Here is a 19371-nt window from a genome sequence, read left to right on the forward strand (position 1 = left end):
ACGTATCACCGCTATATCTGCTCAGACTCAACAATCTAAGATCCGCACGAGCCCGTCTCAAATAATTGGAGGTTTTTGGGGGTTCGTCACTGCCCGGGCGCAGCGGCGGATCCTTCGTCCGACCTCCCCACACCGCATCAAGAATCACTCCACATCAAGAATACACAATTCATTCAAATTCTGTCAATAAATCTGTTAAAACGTATCTTGTTGGTGATGTGTTCCTGACTGCATCAAGAATAACCGTATCAAGAATCATTCTGCATCAAGAATTCACAATTCATTCAAATTCTGTCAATAAATCTGTTAAAACGTATCTCGTTGGTGATGTGTTCCTTGCTCGTGAATGTATGTACAGTAGTAGCCACTTCAAAGTTCCCCTCTAAGCTGAATGGCAGCCGACTCCCAGCCAAGTTCCAGCTGAGTTCCAGCAGCGATGAGATGGCGCTTCTGTCACAAACTAGCCCACATTCTGATGTTTTATGATTTTTTTACTGACAGGTCATCCAAAATTCATCGAATCAAATCAAAAAATTAAATAGCCTACTGACTACTGATTATTTTATTTGTTTTGAATCTAACACAAAAAACGAAAGAAAAAAAAAGCCTTTTCGTATTTTACTTTTAGGCTCAGATAAATAATACGAAATGACAAAAACGGACCACAGGACTGTATTTGATTATATGCAATTATACAGCACATTTGTGCCAGCCAACCCTGGTCTATTCAGTGCTTTAAGCCAGTTAAGCCCATCCACCTTATTAGTATTATCATTGCTCAACCTTTTGTTTGGGCTTAATGAGCCATTTGGTTCCATTGTCACACAAATCACTCACAGAGATTCAGAATAGTGTTCATGGACGTCGGAACTATTTTCTGAGAGGGGTCACTGGGAGCTTTCATAATAGTCAAATATCTCCTGCGTCATGGTGCTGAGCAGCCAGGTTTTCAGCCTGCGCAAGGCTGAGAAAGAGCGCTCAGATGCCGCGACAGATATGGGCCTGACAGAGTTTAATGAGCATTAATTATATGAAAAAGATAAATATAAGTCAGACAAATTGAGTTTAAATTCAGATTCGTTATTATTATTACAGTAACTAACTAGTTAATTAACTATTGGTGTAAAACTGAAAACTCAACCACACATACGTGCTGGACAGAGTGGGGGCACTACACACATCTACAACTACACACCTCACTCACTTAGAAAAGATGTAAAACTGAAAACTCAAACACACATGTGTGTTGGACAGAGTGGGGGCACTACACACATCTACAACTACACCCCTCACTCACTTAGAAAAGATGTAAAACTGAAAACTCAACCACACATACAGTAGCATATGTGCTGGATATAGTGGGGGCACAAACAGTGTCTTGATCTTGATTTTCGGTGGGGGAGGTGTCCAGCTCGAAGGTGAGGGGTTGAGGGGGATGGTTACAGTGCTGTCCCATTGTCTTTCAAAGCGAATGCCCCCCGTCCCCCGCTGGCCCACACTCGCATTACCTCAAAACCCAAGTGTACTCAAGCACGGTTGCCTCCGACACATACGTTGCGCGAAAACATAACGCGTGCTGCGCCGATAACACACAACACAACCGATCAATTAACACAGCGCACTATGATTAAAAAGTACAAGCATGTTCTTTTGAGTTATGGCTGAGTCATGCAGTAGCCTACTACAGATACTTGTGTAAAAAAGACGCACTGATTTCATTCACGCTCGCAGCCTCTCCAGCAGCAGCTGAACAGACTTAGTTTAACTGAATGACTTAGAAGTCGCCAAATGACCTGCTTTAACGAATTTCGTTAGTTTATATAATGCAGATTTGTAAAATATTACTTTTATGAGGGTCACAGTCACAGACTGTAGAAACTTAGCATTTCATAATTGTGGTAGCAGCGGTGCAGCAGATGTAATGAAGTCCACGCAGCTCGCTGGATGTAAACTAATATTAAGCCTATAGCCTATTCATTATAATGTTGATGGACATAAATTGAGTTATTTTGCCTAAATTTATTTTGCCCCCTCCAAAATAAAACCCCCACATATACACTGTCAATACTAACCCGGAAGAAACATAACTTGACTCTAAGCTGTCTGCTCAGAAATACTCAGTACAAAACCATGGGTTACAATAATGGTAAAATAATACACAAAAAAATGGTCGGATTGGGAACCCATATAATAACACTACGTATTAAATAGCGCGTCCTGTTTTAAATCAGTAGACTGGGTTTGTCTCATGGGCTATTTCTTGGTTTGACAGTGACAGTGATCAGTCAGAGGAATTATTAAGTGTCCACGAGTGTTTCCTGTGACAGACGGTGTCCTGTCAGATGTACGGCAGCTTCAATTGCATCCTTACTTTTTAATGGATTAACTATATTGTACCCTTCATTAGGCGACTTTATACAGAAGAATAGAGGTAACACAAGTAATATTAGTGTATATAATATTTAGCCTCGTATTTTAATCAGGTTTAATCACAGGGTTGTAATGTAATAAATCCAGTTAATTTTTTAAATCGTTGGACAGCCTAGTCTTTTCTATGAGCAGTGGGTCTAAACCGGTCTAAACACACCGCTCCTCCCCGTGGACAAATGAGGCATTGCAGCTGGTTTTCACTCAGGCAATTTAGGGGCGTTTCCAGTCGGGGTCTCATTGACCACGTCATCGCTGGGGGGGTCGCATTTTCCCCCTGCTTCCATTATCGGCCAGCCAAGGACCAGTCAAGGAGCCATCAAGGAAACACGGGAACTTTGAAATGGCTTCATCTGTATGTGTGTGTGTATGTATGTATGTATGTATGTGTGTATGTATGTATGTGTGTGTGTGTATGTATGTATGTATGTATGTGTGTGTGTGTGTATGTACAGTATGTGTGTGTATGTATGTATGTGTGTGTGTGTATGTATGTATGTATGTATGTATGTATGTATGTGCGTATGTAAGCAGGGTAATGTCTGTTTATTGTCCATTCCGACTGATTTGGACATTTGCGTTCACACATACAGCTCCTCTGGGTAATGTCTGGAAAATGTGTGTGTGTTAAAGGGGCAATAATAGCATCTTATGTTTGTATAGGTTGGCTCTCTATTCAAGCGTAACCCTACAGTTTAAACAGTAACCAGCTCAAACAGATAGTGTTCACAAACATCTCCAGCTTATCTTGGCAGGTTTGAGAGCCTAAACACATCATTAGTATTACAGTGTACCTTTTTGTTCACACTTAATGGGTGAGTGTGTCATCCGTACAGGTCTCCCAGCCCCCACATTGTCACACAGGCCTGGCCCTTTGTAAAACAACTCATTAAGTGTTATCTATTGGTTACTGTAGAGTCTAAATACAGCTCATAATTTCTGTTTTTGTGTTATGTTATCTTTACTCTAATATGTCTTCATATACAGTATACAGAGACAGTAAAAAGCTATTGTTATTACTGTGTATTTTTATTAACATTGTGTATCAGTCTCAATATTTCAAATCAACGGCTACAATAACCAGTACGCATCCTCTCAGATCTACCTTACAGCAGCTCCTCACTCACTTGTTTATTCGGTGTCTGATCCTGTCTCACTGTTCACCCGACACTTCTGGAAATCTTTGGGTCACGTAGAACTGGACCTTCTCTTTTATGTTCACTGGTATCTCCATTGCGTGAGATCATATGCTGTGTGCAAACACAATAGGGGGGTTAATTGGGGTATTTGAAAAAAAGGTATAGAGGTGACTGTGTGTATCATTTGGTTGTTCAGCTGCCTTAATGACTAACCCAAACATATGCAAATACAAGCACACTGAAGAAAAACTCTTGCCATCCTAGGGTGCAGCGAAAATACTGTAGTTTAAGGCTGAATTTTTAGGATAGTGTGTCTAAAATGATCAATAATATTTCCATTCACTGGAATGGTGTAACTATAAAAACATACAGCAGGCCTTTCTAGTTTTTTAGTTTAAGAGAGGGAGCCAGAGCTGCTGCCAGTTCCAGGCTGATATACAGTCAGCAGTAACTGTGTGCACAACTGTGAATTGATCTGCTGTTAACAATATCTACTGTAGAGATAAAGTAGGCCACTTTTGCAGAATTTACCAGAAGACCCTAACTCAAGAACTCACAAAACTGTCTGGTGACTCTCCACAGGAGACAAAGTATCAAACCTCTCGCAGGTTATGGTGGTTTGAGAAAGAACATTTCTCTTGGCTCCATCACAATGTGACGACACTATGGAGTGTTTAGGACTTGCTTTGTTGCTGGGTTCCTGTTCTGTTACTGGGCTGAATAAAAATATCCGCTTGTACTTTTTTTTTTTTTATTTGGATCAACAAAACAATGCAAACAGGAAAGTAAGATAAAAAATAATCACATTCATAACATCATCATTTACAGTTAGTGTACCTTTTTGTTGACCATCCATACATATAGAACACTAGATTACGTCATTAATCATGGGATAACCGCCTGCCATCTTAATCTTAATACAATGGTCACCTGTGTATCAGGAGGTACAGCTGGTCGTCCACTAATCGAAAAATTAGCAGTTCAATTCCCAGCTCCTCCAGTCCACATGTTGAAAGTGTTCTTGGGCATATACTGAACCCAAAATTGCTCCCAATGGTTGTGCCAGCACCCTGCATGATACCTTGCACCATCAGTGTGTTTGAGAATGGGGGAATGTGGCTTGTAGTGTAAAACTGCTTTGAGTGGTAACAAAACTAGAAAGGTGCTATATAAGTACAGTCCATTTATCATTACCATTTATAGGCAGGTACTATGGATGTGTAGCACCTAACTGCTTTAATAATGGACGACAGAGACCAAGGAGGCTGGCATCACTTTCTGCATGTCCATATGAAGTTTTATAACAAAGTTCAGGAACGGAGACCACGCCTCATACTTTCTCAATTACTGCACAAGCAGTACTTAAGTCACACCCTATCCACTCTATCCCCCTTCATCTCATTTCGAATATCTCTCACCCTCCTTCTAATGTCTCTCTTTTTTGTTCTATTCCAGGAACTGGGGTCTGCATCACGGACCAGACATCGAGACAGCTCCCCCACCCAGAGTCTCATCCCGCCCCGGTTTTCTACACACACCCAACTAGGAGACGAGTTTTTTTAAAATATGGGTCAACTAAATTTTAAAAACTAAACTAAACTAGCATTACACCACAAAATAACAGACCTGTTGAGTTCTATGTCAGTTATTGCTGATTCTTAGCTCTCAACAACTTTGATCTGTTGGCTAAACATTATAACATTTGACCAGTAAGCAGCTGTCAATCAAGTGTAAAGTAAAGAAACATGTTAATAATGAGGGCAAGGGCGCGCAGGTGGTCGAGTGGTTAGAGCGCATACCATATACGCAGCCGACCCCGGTTCGAATCCCGATCGGAGGTCCTTTGCTGCATGTCACACCCCCCTCTCTCTCCTATGTTTCCTGTCTATCTACTGATAAATAAAGGCGTCTATGCCAACAAAATCTTTAAAAAAAATAATAATAATGAGGGCAAGTGCTCATCTTCACTCCTAAATCCCATTTCATTATATCTGAAGTAGGGTTGCAAAATTCTGGGAATTTTCAAACTTGGAAACTTTCCATGGGAATTAACGGGAATTAATGGGAATTAACGGGAATAAACCGGGAATTTACTAAACTGAAGGTATGTTCTTATTAGGGAACTTAAATATAGTTGTGTAAAATAATATTTTAGCATAATCCTGACTAAAACAACCAGATGTCATGCAGTACAGTTGAATATCTATGCTATCACATGCTCACATAGCACACTGTTTACTGCAGGGCTACTGAGACCACGCCCCCTACATGCACTGTGCATACTGAGGCCACGCCCCCTACATGTACTGTGCATTCCTCCATCACATGCACAGATGATTTCTACAATCCTAGACCACACTTTTGAGCCCAGAGCACACAACTTGAAGCCAGACTTTTGAGCCTGTGGTTTTGATGACATTATATGGTAATATATATTTAGGGATATTTTTATGTGTAAGTGCTATATTTAGCCTTATGGTGGAAAAAATAAAACTGGTCAAAACCAAATAAACCACAATTTATACAGTAAAAATCACTTTAACAGACAGGAGTGGAACTTTGATGTTACTAGTTATATCATTTGCACCAGTAAATAACAATAACTAATAGTTTTACAAACATCTTGTATATTTTAGATTTATACAAGATGTTTAGTTGTATCTCTACCAGGATACATTAGACACATCCCTGTCGGGGATGTGTAGCTTCACAGACACATTGTTGTATTTTTTCAGAGTTGTGTGTGAAACCATTAAGAATAATAACATTTAGTTGCTTTTTTAACATTAAATTATAAATTATTGTATAATTTAATATAACTTCAACAGCTCAGGGACATCAAGCGACATTGTGCACCTTTTTTCATCGTCAATTTAAAATAATGTTCTGTTTTTTAATGAAGGGGTGGACTTTTTTTTATCCAATTAATCAATCAAATGATGATACCTTTCCACTAAATTACCCTCAGTTGCCATAAATTCCCATTTAATTCCCATAAATTCCCATAATTCCCATGGAAAGTTTCCAATTTGGAATATTTCCAAAATTCCCCAGTTTAACTTCCCATGGAAATTTACCGGAAACTTTCTGGAAATTTACCGGAAATTTTCCACCCCTTTGCAACCCCAATATGAAGTCAACACAACAGGAACATTAGCAACATCCTCCACAGCAAACAGAGCACCAACGAGTCAATCACATCCTTGAATCCTGTAGTCAGTAATCATATATTATCACATGTTGTCATCTCAGACTTGTCAAGGGTAAGGGGTTAGCCCAAGCTACCACCTGCCCGATTACAGAGGGGCATGCCGAACCCCTTGGCATGGGTGGAAGTTAGGTTACCAGGACCACAAAACTCAAAATTTTTACTAATATTAAAGCTAATAAAAAATAATCAATGTCTTGATCAGGTAACATAATCTGATTGGAAGAAGGAGATTTGTACTTCAGCAGTTCAGGTCCAGCTTGCAATTTATCCACATTATCATCATAAATGTAATATTCATGCATTGCAATGAGCATAAAAGACAATTGAGCCAAATCCATCGGGAATACTGCTGAAGGCTAAACTTGCTTTATTAACAAAAATAAGGTCACTCTTACAGTTAGCGAGGCTCTTCAACCTCTGCTCTCATCAATAAAACAAACACCATGCCAACTGACCACATTTGTGTGTGTGTGTGTGTGTGTGTGTGTGTGTGTGTGTGTGTGTGTGTGCATGTATGTCTTGCCTTATGTACAATTTATGACATTAATAAATATATTTTAACATATTACACACAGGTGTGTTTTTCTCATGTGTTTTTAACTAAAATTGCCTGCAAATATAGCCCATAATACTGAATTCTATTTAGGATTTCTACAAAAAAAAAAAGGTTTTTTCATATTAGGGAAAATTGGAATAAATCAAATCAGTCTGCAATAGAAAAATGCACAATGAGTGGTTATCTTCATTAGTGAAAGCTTATCCTCTTAGGGCTACAATCACCAAAATTCTACCACAAGCTGTCTTTGTTGGTTCAGTATAGATATACAGTATATAGATACAGTTGTCTTACACTCAAATGAAATGTGAAACTTCAGGGTAGTTTCAGGGTTGATGCTTATTGTTTGTTTGTTTGTTTATTTGTTTGTTTGTGTGTTTATTAGGATCCCCACTTTGAATACGTACAATTAAAATGACTCATAATTGTGTGCTTACTTATGTTCACACCCTGAGATGAATATTTGAAATGATTCTTATAGAAATCATGTTCATTTGGAGAACTGTAGAGTGCTCAGCAGCTGTTTAGACTGAGTCATTTTATCATCCAGCATAACAAAGCAGCAGAGTGCAAAGTTAGCTCATAAAGCTGCGTTTATGCCACATACAGGATTGTGCAAAAGTTTGCATGTGTTACTTATTACCTGTTATACAGCAGCGATTCTCCTCTGTGCACCTGCTGACAGTTTTTCAAGGCTGGTTGGTTGTTCCAAGCATCTTGGGAAAATCTCCACAGTTCTAGACTAGACATGGTGTTGAGATCAGGGCTATGTGGGGGCCATACCATCTGTTGCAGGACTCTTTTGTTCTTGTAGCTGAAGACAGTTCTTTATGTCTCTGGCAGGATGTTTGGGCTCATCATGCTGCAGAATAATTATATTGGGACCAATCAGATGCCTTCCTGATGGTATTGTATTGTGGATAAGAATCTTAATATCCTAACATCTTAAATGCTTAAATGCCTAAATTCCCGCAATACTGTAAATAAATGCGGCTATGAAATAAACCAGAATTTCCCTTTTAGCTTAGAACCATCAGGTTGTGTAACTAGAAACACAAAGTATCATGTGACCACACTGAACTTTTTGGGACGTAGCCACAGCTTTTGTCTTTCTGAATTATACCAGAACACACCAGTAGGGGGAGGACCTCCACTCATGACGGACCTTGTATCCTTTTGTTGGCCTTCTCTCTCACACTCACACACACACACACACACACACACACACACACACACACACACACACACACACACACTCTGCTTCTCACTCAGCGTACAGGCAACACACAGCACGCTCTCTTGGCATGACTAATGATTGTTTGCTATACAGCAACATCCAGCACTGCCAGCAGTTACTCAGAGAGTTTTGTAAACAAGTCTATTTGGAAAGAAGTCAGAGACGTTCTTGGACAAAAGCTTTGCCAGTCTCATATATCATTCATTCCATCTGGCTGTATCCTTGAGATATTTGCTTGTGCTGCGTGAAAAGGCCTAAAGAGACATTACTGAATGCACAGGACACAATACCTGAGCATTATATTTATGCCAAATGTGTCTGCTCTGCTGAATACCACAGTGAGAAATAAACATGCAGTTTCTCTCTGTTCAGACTGAAAATTGAACTAAGAGGTAAAAATATTGGCATACTGTTTCCTGATTCAGTTAAATAAAAAATGAACACACACATTCACACACACACACACAGACACACACACACACACGCACAAAAATATTATCTTCCCTGTTATTGCACCAGTGATGAGTGATGAGATGTAAATGAATAAACACAATATAGTATGTGTTTATATGTTTACTAATATTACTGAAATTCTATCATCATTTTGTTGTAATTAGAAGATGATTTGTATGAGGTGATACAAGAATGTTCTTCATTATAAAATGAGAATAATTACAGTTTTTTTGGTAACACTTTATTTGACACCTATCGCTATAACGCATCATAAATATATTTATAATGTGTTATAGCACTGTATAACTATAGTTATAAACACTCATAAATGATCATATTGCTTTACAACAATTATCATAACACACTATAAAGCATTTTATCATGCCTTATAAGGTCAGGTATTATAATGCGTTATAACTGTTATGACCAGCTTCTAAAGTGTTATATCAGCCTATACCTGAGCAGTTTCATCACTTTACTTGAAGCACCCAATGACCATTTACAATAAGTTATAATCACAGTATAATGCATTATAATCACTGGTATAAGAGTTTTAATATATGACAACTATATAATTATAATAATACCCTTTGATCCTTGCAACAAAAACTGGTTAGCAAGGGACCAGCAATCATTAAGTATTATAATTCTAGACCTTAAGCCATTATAAAATGCTCTATAATGTGTTATGCTTATTGTTAAAAAGCCTTATGATAATTTATGAGAGTTTATAATGATAGTTAGGGTTAGTTATAACACATTATAATACCTGACCTTATAAGTCATAATACAATGTTTTATAGTGTGTTATGATTATTGTTGTAAAGCATTATTATCATTTATGATTGTTTATAACTATAGTTATGCAGCGCTATAACATCATTATAACACATTATAAGTATATTTATGATGCGTTATAGAGATAGGTGTCAAATAAAGTGTTACCGTTTTTTTTTATTTCATCATTCATAATCTCATAATTATGAGATTGTAACTCATTCACAATCATTACTATGATCAAACAACGATAGCATCATTGTGAAATAGTTCTTTATATTTATGAGCTGAAGTTCAGTCAGGAAGTTAATAAGATACATAAATAGAGATAGAGATAGAGAGAAATACATATGTTATTGTTAGGATAAAACTAAACCTGGGCCTTGTTGAAAACACATGAAAACAAATGTTAAAGCTGCTGGTGGATGTAACAGCACAGGAAAGTAGCTGCACATATAGACTTAGGAATGACTGGAGAATGTACTGTATGCCTCTAAAACGAACAAATACATCAGTCTAACTAAGAAAAATGACTTTGGGTAACTGTTCACAAAATGTAGAAGTGTGCAACCTGTGAACCCATTTTAAAGGGTCACAAGCTGAAGAAGTTGTGAATTAGTCAGAAAGGAGAGTGTAATTCTCTGGCTGATTTAGTTTTGTGCCGTGGACACTGAAGTAGCAAGGTCAAACTGAATGAAGGTTCACTGATGCTGAAAGCAGAAGGTTGGATTGATCACATTTGGCAAGTGTTGCAGTATTTTGGTGACTTGACCAGAACATAAGGCACAGGATCATGCTCCAGTTTTTATTAGTAATAATGATTACTTATAAACTTATGTCAGGTTTCATTTCATTGTGGAAATGAGTGGAAATGTGCTTTACTTTGTATGCTTGTTGCATTAGTGTTTAAATTGAGTCAATATGTTTGTTATCTGTGCTAAGGTTAATCATTGTTACCATTATTATTATTATTACTATTAAGATAGAGGTATTACCTTATTAGTTCCATAATGGAGACATTTGCATTATAACAGCAGCAAAGCAGTCAGTAAAATAGAAGAGCATTAATAAAAAGAATAAAGAACAATAAATAATATGTACAAAAGCAATAAAAACAATAGCAGTGAATAGATAATAATTGTGACATTATGAACAATAGTAATAATTGGTGATGTATATAATATATCTGAGTTGATTCACAAATTTAAAGTGAAAAAAATCTATATATATTAAAGCAGATCTTGGTGCCATCTTGCATATATATCATTGTTATTATTATTATTATTATTATTGTTATTATTATTATTAAGAAGACGCAATGAATTAGATAAGATAAGTTAAGATAAGATTCATTTACTGTTTTAACAGATTTTTTTAGAAGTCTGCAATTTTTAATACAAAAGCCTTTCATCATTTAACTCTCAGCTGCCAGCTCCTCCTTTTACCCCTCTCTGTCACACACACACACACACACACACATGCACACACACACACACACACACACACACACACGCACAAACACACACACACACACACACACACACATACACACACACACACACACACACACACACACATATACACACACCACACACACACACACACACACACACGCACATACTTGAGCTGCCCTAACATTTTTTGGGGAAACAAGCAGCGTATCGTCAGTGAGGATTAGCTCGGGTTTAAAAGTGTAACTAATTACTTTCTGCTCGACAAGCTGGGGCCACACTCCAGTGTATCAATGAATATCATTAGATTAGAGGCTGAGTTAACTGAGATTTACACTCTCATCACACCGCGGCTGATGATGAGGAGCAGACACACACACACATACATACATACACACACACACACACACACACACACAGATAACTACTGCACAGGAGAAGACGCTGTCTTTCATGCAAGCCTCTTGAACTGTGATTTGGCCCTGGTCCTGCATCATTCCTCTCCTCTTTCCCCTGGCTCTGTACCTCGTTATGTTGCTGAATTTAAATACATGCTCTCTTTAGAAATCACACCTATTAGTATGTATTTTATGTGCATTTGAGCCACAGATTACTGAAATATGCCCACATTTGCTGTGACCACCATGCATGCAAGCTCATAAACACTGTAAACAAGGATGCATCTCCATTATGTAAAAAAGCATGTGGGAAAAAAACTACTACTCAACTACTAACCAACTTCCTGCTTTGTACCATCATCTCTTCTTATATGTATCACAGAACTTTAAAATAGAATACAATAGAATAGAATAGCATAGAAAATAATATCATAGAAAAGAATAGAATAGAATAGAAAAGAAAAGAGTAGAATAGAATAGAAAAGAATATCATAGAAGAGCAAAGAATATAATATAATAGAAAAGAATAGCATAGAATAGAATAGAAAAGAATAGAATAGAACTTTATTGTCCATGTGGAAAATTACCTCACCGATAACAGACATATAGTAGTAATTTACACAAGATCCATAGAATCCATAAACTGCATAAAATAATTCATAATTCATAAAAACATGTAAAGTATAAGTAAGTGCAAATCAGTTCTTGTGTGTGTATTGCCTATTGATCACTGCATTAATGGATCATGAGACACTTATAATGTGTTTATTGTCTATGTCCTACTAGCTTGTCCTGCTAGTTTGTTATTGTGTTTGGTGTATGTGATGTTGGTGTTGCTGTTTAATGTTGTTTTACTTTTTGTCTGTAGCAACTGTTTGCTGTTTGAGCTGTGTCTTTGTTAGCTTGTGTGTGTATGGATGGATTTTTGCATTGGTTTCTGCTTTTTAATTCAGATTTAGTCTTCTTATTTTTTAATGTATTACTTGTATGCCTAAAACTAAATCTTTTTATATTCTTTTAGGATGACTACTTAACATCAGTCCAGGGGCAGCAGAATTTACAGAAAGTAAAATAGCCTTTTGGCTAATTCTGGCATGTTCACATTTGTTAATTTTTTTTATTAATGTACATTGTCCCTGATCAACATTTTTAGGATTATCTTTTTTCTTTTCAGTTGATATTGATGCCACAATAGAACTGAATTATTCCCTTTAGATGAATATCAAAAATAACCAATTGTATGAGCTACAGGAAATCTATTCAAATAAATAAAAACATATGTCAGTGTATTTTATGAAAGAGGAAAGAGGAACAGCTTCTGAGTGTCTTTTCCGCTTTTGTTGAAGATTGACATCATGGAATGTTACAAGTGTTTCTCTGAGTGCTACATTTTAATTGATGAGTCATATAAACTAAGTTGGTAGTATCACTCACCTTGTTTTTTGTCAGTTTACAATTGACTAAAAATATCTTGATAAAGTTTAATTGGCCATGATCCAAGTCCTTTAATGTTAGTACCTGCTGATATCGAGTCTATACATACATTTATGTACAGAATTAACACTTTCACAGCAGCAAAAGAAATGCAATGATGATTTATTATGTATCTGACACATTGAAATAACAGCTGTAGCTTTTCTGTACTCTGGCACACATTCTTTACAAGCGTCTTAATGCAATTACTCTCAGTCACAGTTCAAAACTATTAAATTGACCAAATGACTGATCTAATACGAATCAAAGTTGAACTGCAGATGTCTCTGTTGACGATGTTGGACCCAGGACTACAGATTACTCTGATTGGACAGTAGTGATCGTCCCTCATGAATGATATTTGGCTTTACACACAAACCCAACAACTGATGCATTATTATTTTGGCCTGCTATCAAGTTTCTTTACAGAATGTTAAGTAGCAACAGCTGATGATCTGCCACCGACAACTTTGTCATTTAACGTGGTGATGTAATGGTCACATGCTAACACTAGCAGGCTGAAGGGAGGCAGCTGTATATGTTCAGTTTATTAGCCAATATCGATGCTTTAAAATATGTTTGATCCCAATACTGTTCCTTAGGATTGGCTCAACAAAGACCCCTACAAACCTTACTCTGTTCATATATGACTTTCTGAAGCAAAATACCTCTTATTCATCCACAACAGTTATTCTATATTATCTAAAAATGTGATGACTTTTCTAAAGTGGCCCAAAATGTACAAAAATTTAAATATTTAAAATGTTATACTTTTGTATTTATGTTTGTCCATTGAGGCTGTTCTGGGTCAGATGATCTCTGTATCTATTGCCTTGTGTTTTAGTGAAATGAATAGTTAATAGTTGTAATAAGATTTCTTTTTATGATGTAGCAGTGAAGACTGATGGCTCTAATGGTTCTACAATAAACCCCACACTTCCAGAAAGTTCTGCTCATTTTACCTTTACATTCAATACATTTACATCATTATTGCTATGTTATATTTTCATGTCTGAGGTCAAATAGGACATGATATTGTGTGATAGTAGATGTTTAGTGGTGTAAAAGCTCAAAAATACACTCTCTCTGCTCTCTGAAACATGAATCAAGGTTTAATCACATTTATTGATCAGTCAGATCAACTATATAAATAGATCTGTTGTTTAAAACTTGGTAGACACTTTTTATGAGGAGATTCTCAGACCGGGTCAAAATTGACTGCAAGGGAGTAGACTATGAACAGTATGTAAGGGTTAAACTGTCTCCTCTTAAAGTTCCCATCGTTACTATCTTCTAACTGACTTGTGCCAAGCAAAAGCACAGCTAACTACACATGTTCTGCATTTATTTTTCTTAATTAAGAAAGTGAACTGTTCTTTTTTTTCCACAAATGACTGATATGATTTGTTGTGTTTGTGCATTATCCAGTAATGTACATGGAAGATACCCATCTCTTCATTGTGGACTCTCTCACTAAGTGTGTGTATTTTTTTGTATCACAACCAATTCATTTCTGTAGTTGAGATCTGGAAAAAGAAACAGTTAGATGATCAGACATGTTAGCCAAAAACAATTTTTAGTATTAGCTTGCCAAAATTTGCTAATTAGCTTTTAACAAAGTGCATCTGAAGCTGATGGGAATGCCTTTTAGCAGCTGTTTCTGGACAAATGAACATTGGGACCTGATGATAGTGCACATGAAAAGTTGAGAGAGAGACTATTTTTTCCATTCAGAGAGTGATGCAGGTAGTATGACATCATTGTTACTACCCATACTCAGTCAGCACCTATCAGTTTTTCTGAGAAATGAGATTACTGTCATCTCAAGACTTTGTTTGGCATATAGTCTCTGTGTGGGCAACCAGGGACAACCGTGTTATTTTGGATATATCATCGTAGGTGTTTGGTTTAAGAGGAGGGGTGGAGTGGAGGAGATTAATGTGTACACAGAGATGTAGAGCTAGGGCACACCAGAAGCGGAATAAAGCAGCAGAGTGGGAGTTGGAAGGACTGAGGGGTTCAAAAAAAAAAAGAAAAAAAAAAGTTTAACTACAAACCCAATAAAGCAGCAGAGTGTGATTACATCTCTGTCGCAATGAATGGCCTGTAGGTCTCCTCCTCCCACTACTCTCCTGCTTTTAATTGCCATAAACTCATGCATATTCACAACAGGTGTCAAGCGCTTTGCAGGTGATAGATTGAGGTATAAGGCTGTTTTGTTTTCACCAGAGCTGAAATCTAAAATACACTAAAAAGAGTCCTGGTGGGTCAAGAAACACAAGTAGTCAGATGATCAGACCGGTTAGCAAGAAAAAAAACAAAAGCAAAAGAAAAAAAACAGGCGGATTGTGAAATTATTCTCAGACTATCTATTTTGGGTAACATCTTTCACTTCATCTCCTCCTCCTACCACACTCCTCCCCTTAATTGCCATAAACTCATACATATTCACAACAGGTGTCAAGCGCTTTGCTGGTGATAGATTGAGGTATACGGACCTTTTGCATAGAAATCATGCATTTGTTTTTATACATGCAACAACCTCTACATGCTGCTCCTCTTCTCTTCAGGACCATCTGTCTGAAACACAGACGGGTTCAGTATAGGAGGGAGAATTCAAGTAGTACATGCATATCTTTGGAAATGTTTGTTACCAGCAATAAAATAGAAAGTAACCTTTTAGTTAGTTAGTGAGTTCTCTACATTTAAAAAGACAAAAATGTATCTGATAGCATCTATACTTTTTACTTGTTTGTTTTGACATAGTGTCATCTCACATCTGGGCTGCTTTGTCCACCAGTCTTTGTTCCACTATCATGTTTTCACACAGGTTTCTTTCTGAAAAGCTTGGACATGAGTGTGACAGTGTTCTTTTCTGTCCACATTCCAAAGACTAATGATTAATCAGAAACCATACTCCATTTGTCAAACACTGAAAGATAAGTTCACAAGCAAGGACCACACCAACAACATGATGCGCCTAAACGATTTATTAAGAAAAATGATTGATGAGAATAGTTCTTCTATTGCGAACTGCATTTTGGGGAGGCTCGTAGGAAGTCCGCTGTAGCACCCGGCCAGCGAGGACCCCCAGGATCCTATGAAGGAGAGGAAGAAAAGGGAAGAGAGAAGAACACGAAAGTGGAAGGGGAGGAGAAATCTAGGTGGTACTTATAGGAATGGCCAGAGGTGGGGCAATTGTGGTGTGGTCCTGCTCCTGAAACTACACTTTATAAGTTTCCCTTGATTTCAGTTTCCTTCATGCATCACAAAAATCCTGCATCTTGATTATGGTATGGACTGACTCCAGATTATAGTTGTGTCACGTGGGACCAGCTGGGTGGTGGTGAGATGAGGCCCTGTGAAATGTTTAGTCAGTCTGCTTGTCCATGGGCTCATCAGTCCCTGCTTTAATTGAGCCGTGAACATGTGCTTTGACTCAGGCATCACACAGCAGGAGATAACACACTGACATATGCTGTCATGCTTGCTAGCAGGCTGACCAAGGCTGGAGAACCATTCATGCACAACCAGCACAGCTTGAATAGCTTGAATGACTGAAGTTAAAGGCTGTGTTAATGAGTCTTCTGCTGATTCAACTGATCACTCCCTGCTGCTCTTGTTTAACAGTTAAAGGTTTACATAGTGGGGCTCTAAGTTACCCACACATACTGCATGACCTCCATGTACACAGTTCAGCTCCAGCTGCAGTACTTTATTGTATTTCTTTCCTCTCTCCAGCCATGTTTCGTATCTGTCAGCACGTTCTTCTCTCAAATACATGTAAAAGAAACCTTAAAAAATGATGTATTAACTACCAAAAAATACATTGTACATTGGTTTTGCAGCTTCAGCATTTTGTTTCAGTGGATCACTGTTAAATATGAGAGAGAGGAATATTCAAGACATGAACATTCAAAGGAAGGAATGTGATGGAATGACTGGAATATTTTATTATGGGCTTCCTTAAATTGTGACCAAATACGCTGGTTCAAAAATATATATACAACAGTGCTACTATTTGGTTTAAAGCCATCTTGACCTCAATAAGGCACTTTGGTTGCCCTCCACAAGCCTCTGACAAGCTTCTTGTTGACTCTTTGGCCATTCCTCTTAAAATAAATTTGTTTACTTTCTGACACAGACTTGTTTCTTCAATACAATCCACATGTTCTTGATGGGTTTTAAAGTCTGTGTAAAGTAAGAATAAATATGTGTTCTGAGTTTGACATACCACAGAAAAGTGTGTTGTTAACCACCCTGCCAAATTTGAATGATCGCCAAAAATCGCCAAATATATGAAATTAGGCTTCAAAGTTGTGTAAAACTCAGCCTCTTTCTCTGCTACCAAACACTGTGGGAGTGCCCAGCGAGTCCGCTGAAACGCCGCCCCCTACCAAGTGTCACCTGTCAATCAAAGTCACCACCTCTACCAGAAACATGGACGCTACATCTGAGAGCTTTCTGCTGCTAACTCAGCTGCTAGCTCGGCAGCTAACTCAGCTGTTAGCTCAGCAGCTAACTCAGCTAACTGGCTAACTGTAGACTGTAGGAGTAGTAGTGTGTGCTGAATGTATTTATACCTCTACAGCAGCAGGGGAGGGTTTATTTTCAGACCCACCCACTAAATCCTGAACACAGAAATGTTGAAACACAGTTTGTGAAGCCTAGCTCCACAATTCAAATCTAAATGGTTGAAATGCTTTTATTATTAAGAAAATGTCTGAATTCACTTTACACGGTCTTCCCAGCTAGCATTTTTTTGTTCTAAAAATGTTCTGAGAATGTTACTTTTAATGTTCTTACAATGTTTTTTGCGGGTATTTTCATTTAAGTTCTGAGAACGTTATGGAGGAACGTTCTCTAAAAACATTCTAAAAATGATTTGTGATAACATTTTTTAAATATTGAATGAAAATATAGCTATAACATGATATCCTAATGTTTTACTGATGTTTTTAGCGGGTAGTTTTCTTTAAGTTCCCAGAACGTTATGTAGGAACGTTCTCTAAAAACTTTCTAACAACATTTTGTGATAACATACTTACAATGTTACTAATGAAAACATTGCTACAACATTATACCCAAATGCTCTTGAAAATGTTTACAGCTGAGTTTCAGAATTATACTACTTATAAGAACTGGATAACATGCTTTGAATTTTTTTTTAACAATGTTATGTTATGATATTTAAACATTGAAATATGACATCACCTTTCAATTTCAGGATTAATGTTTCCTGAGTGAGCACTGGTCACTAGGATCACTGATAATTTACTTCAAAATAGAATTGGACTACAAACCCAAAAAATGTTTCACAACATGAATTTATTTATTTTCATGAATTTGAACTGGTGTTCAGCACTGGGAGCCTATGGACTGTGGGTGGGGATGAATGAAAATGAAATGGGGTTTCAGCTGAAAAAGCTGTTGAAGTCTCCCGAAGCTGTGAAAAAGCTGTGCTGAACAATCACAGGGTCACAGGCATGGCAGGAAGAAACCGGGAATACGCGGATCCATCCGCAGGGAGACCAGGGAAAGAAAAAAAAACCTCTCCGACCTCTCTTCTCTCTCCACACATCCTTTAAGCATACTAACCAGATTTTGACACAATACCACCGCTATTTCATGACAAATTAACGTGAAGACTGTTTGAACATTACATTACGGCTACAATAACGCTACGTTATGAAGCACATGTACACGATATGCTAAGCTAACTAGCAGGCCGCTAACTAACATCACATAATGTTTTTACCACTATAACTGTTAGTTACAGAACAGAATAAAAAGTATACACTTAATTACCTTCTTTCTGGTTATGAAACGAGTTATTATCAGGACCAACGGGTAGTCCACCTTCCAGATAAAACTCATAAAACTCTCCCTTACACTCTGCTCTTCTCTCCCTTCACCACAACAGTACATCTGCGCAGCAAAACACACTACCTTGACCTGCGCCACATGTCCCGCCCCTTTTTTTTTAACCCCCCCCCCCCCCCCACACACACACACAAAAAAAAAAACAACAATTTACGAACTACAACGGGGTGTAATTTCAGGTCCATGAATTTTTTCCCCATAACCTGAAGTATCAACAACATCCTCAAAACATTTTCTAAATATTACTAGTAAATGTTCTTTATGTGATGCCATTTAACATTGTGGGAACATTGTATAATCTGTTACCTACACTTTGTTCCTAAAATATCCTCAGAATGCCATAGATAAAATGTTCTTCCTATGTTT

This window comes from Scomber japonicus, chromosome 3 (genome assembly GCF_027409825.1).
Source record: "Scomber japonicus isolate fScoJap1 chromosome 3, fScoJap1.pri, whole genome shotgun sequence".
Lineage (NCBI taxonomy): Eukaryota > Metazoa > Chordata > Actinopteri > Scombriformes > Scombridae > Scomber > Scomber japonicus.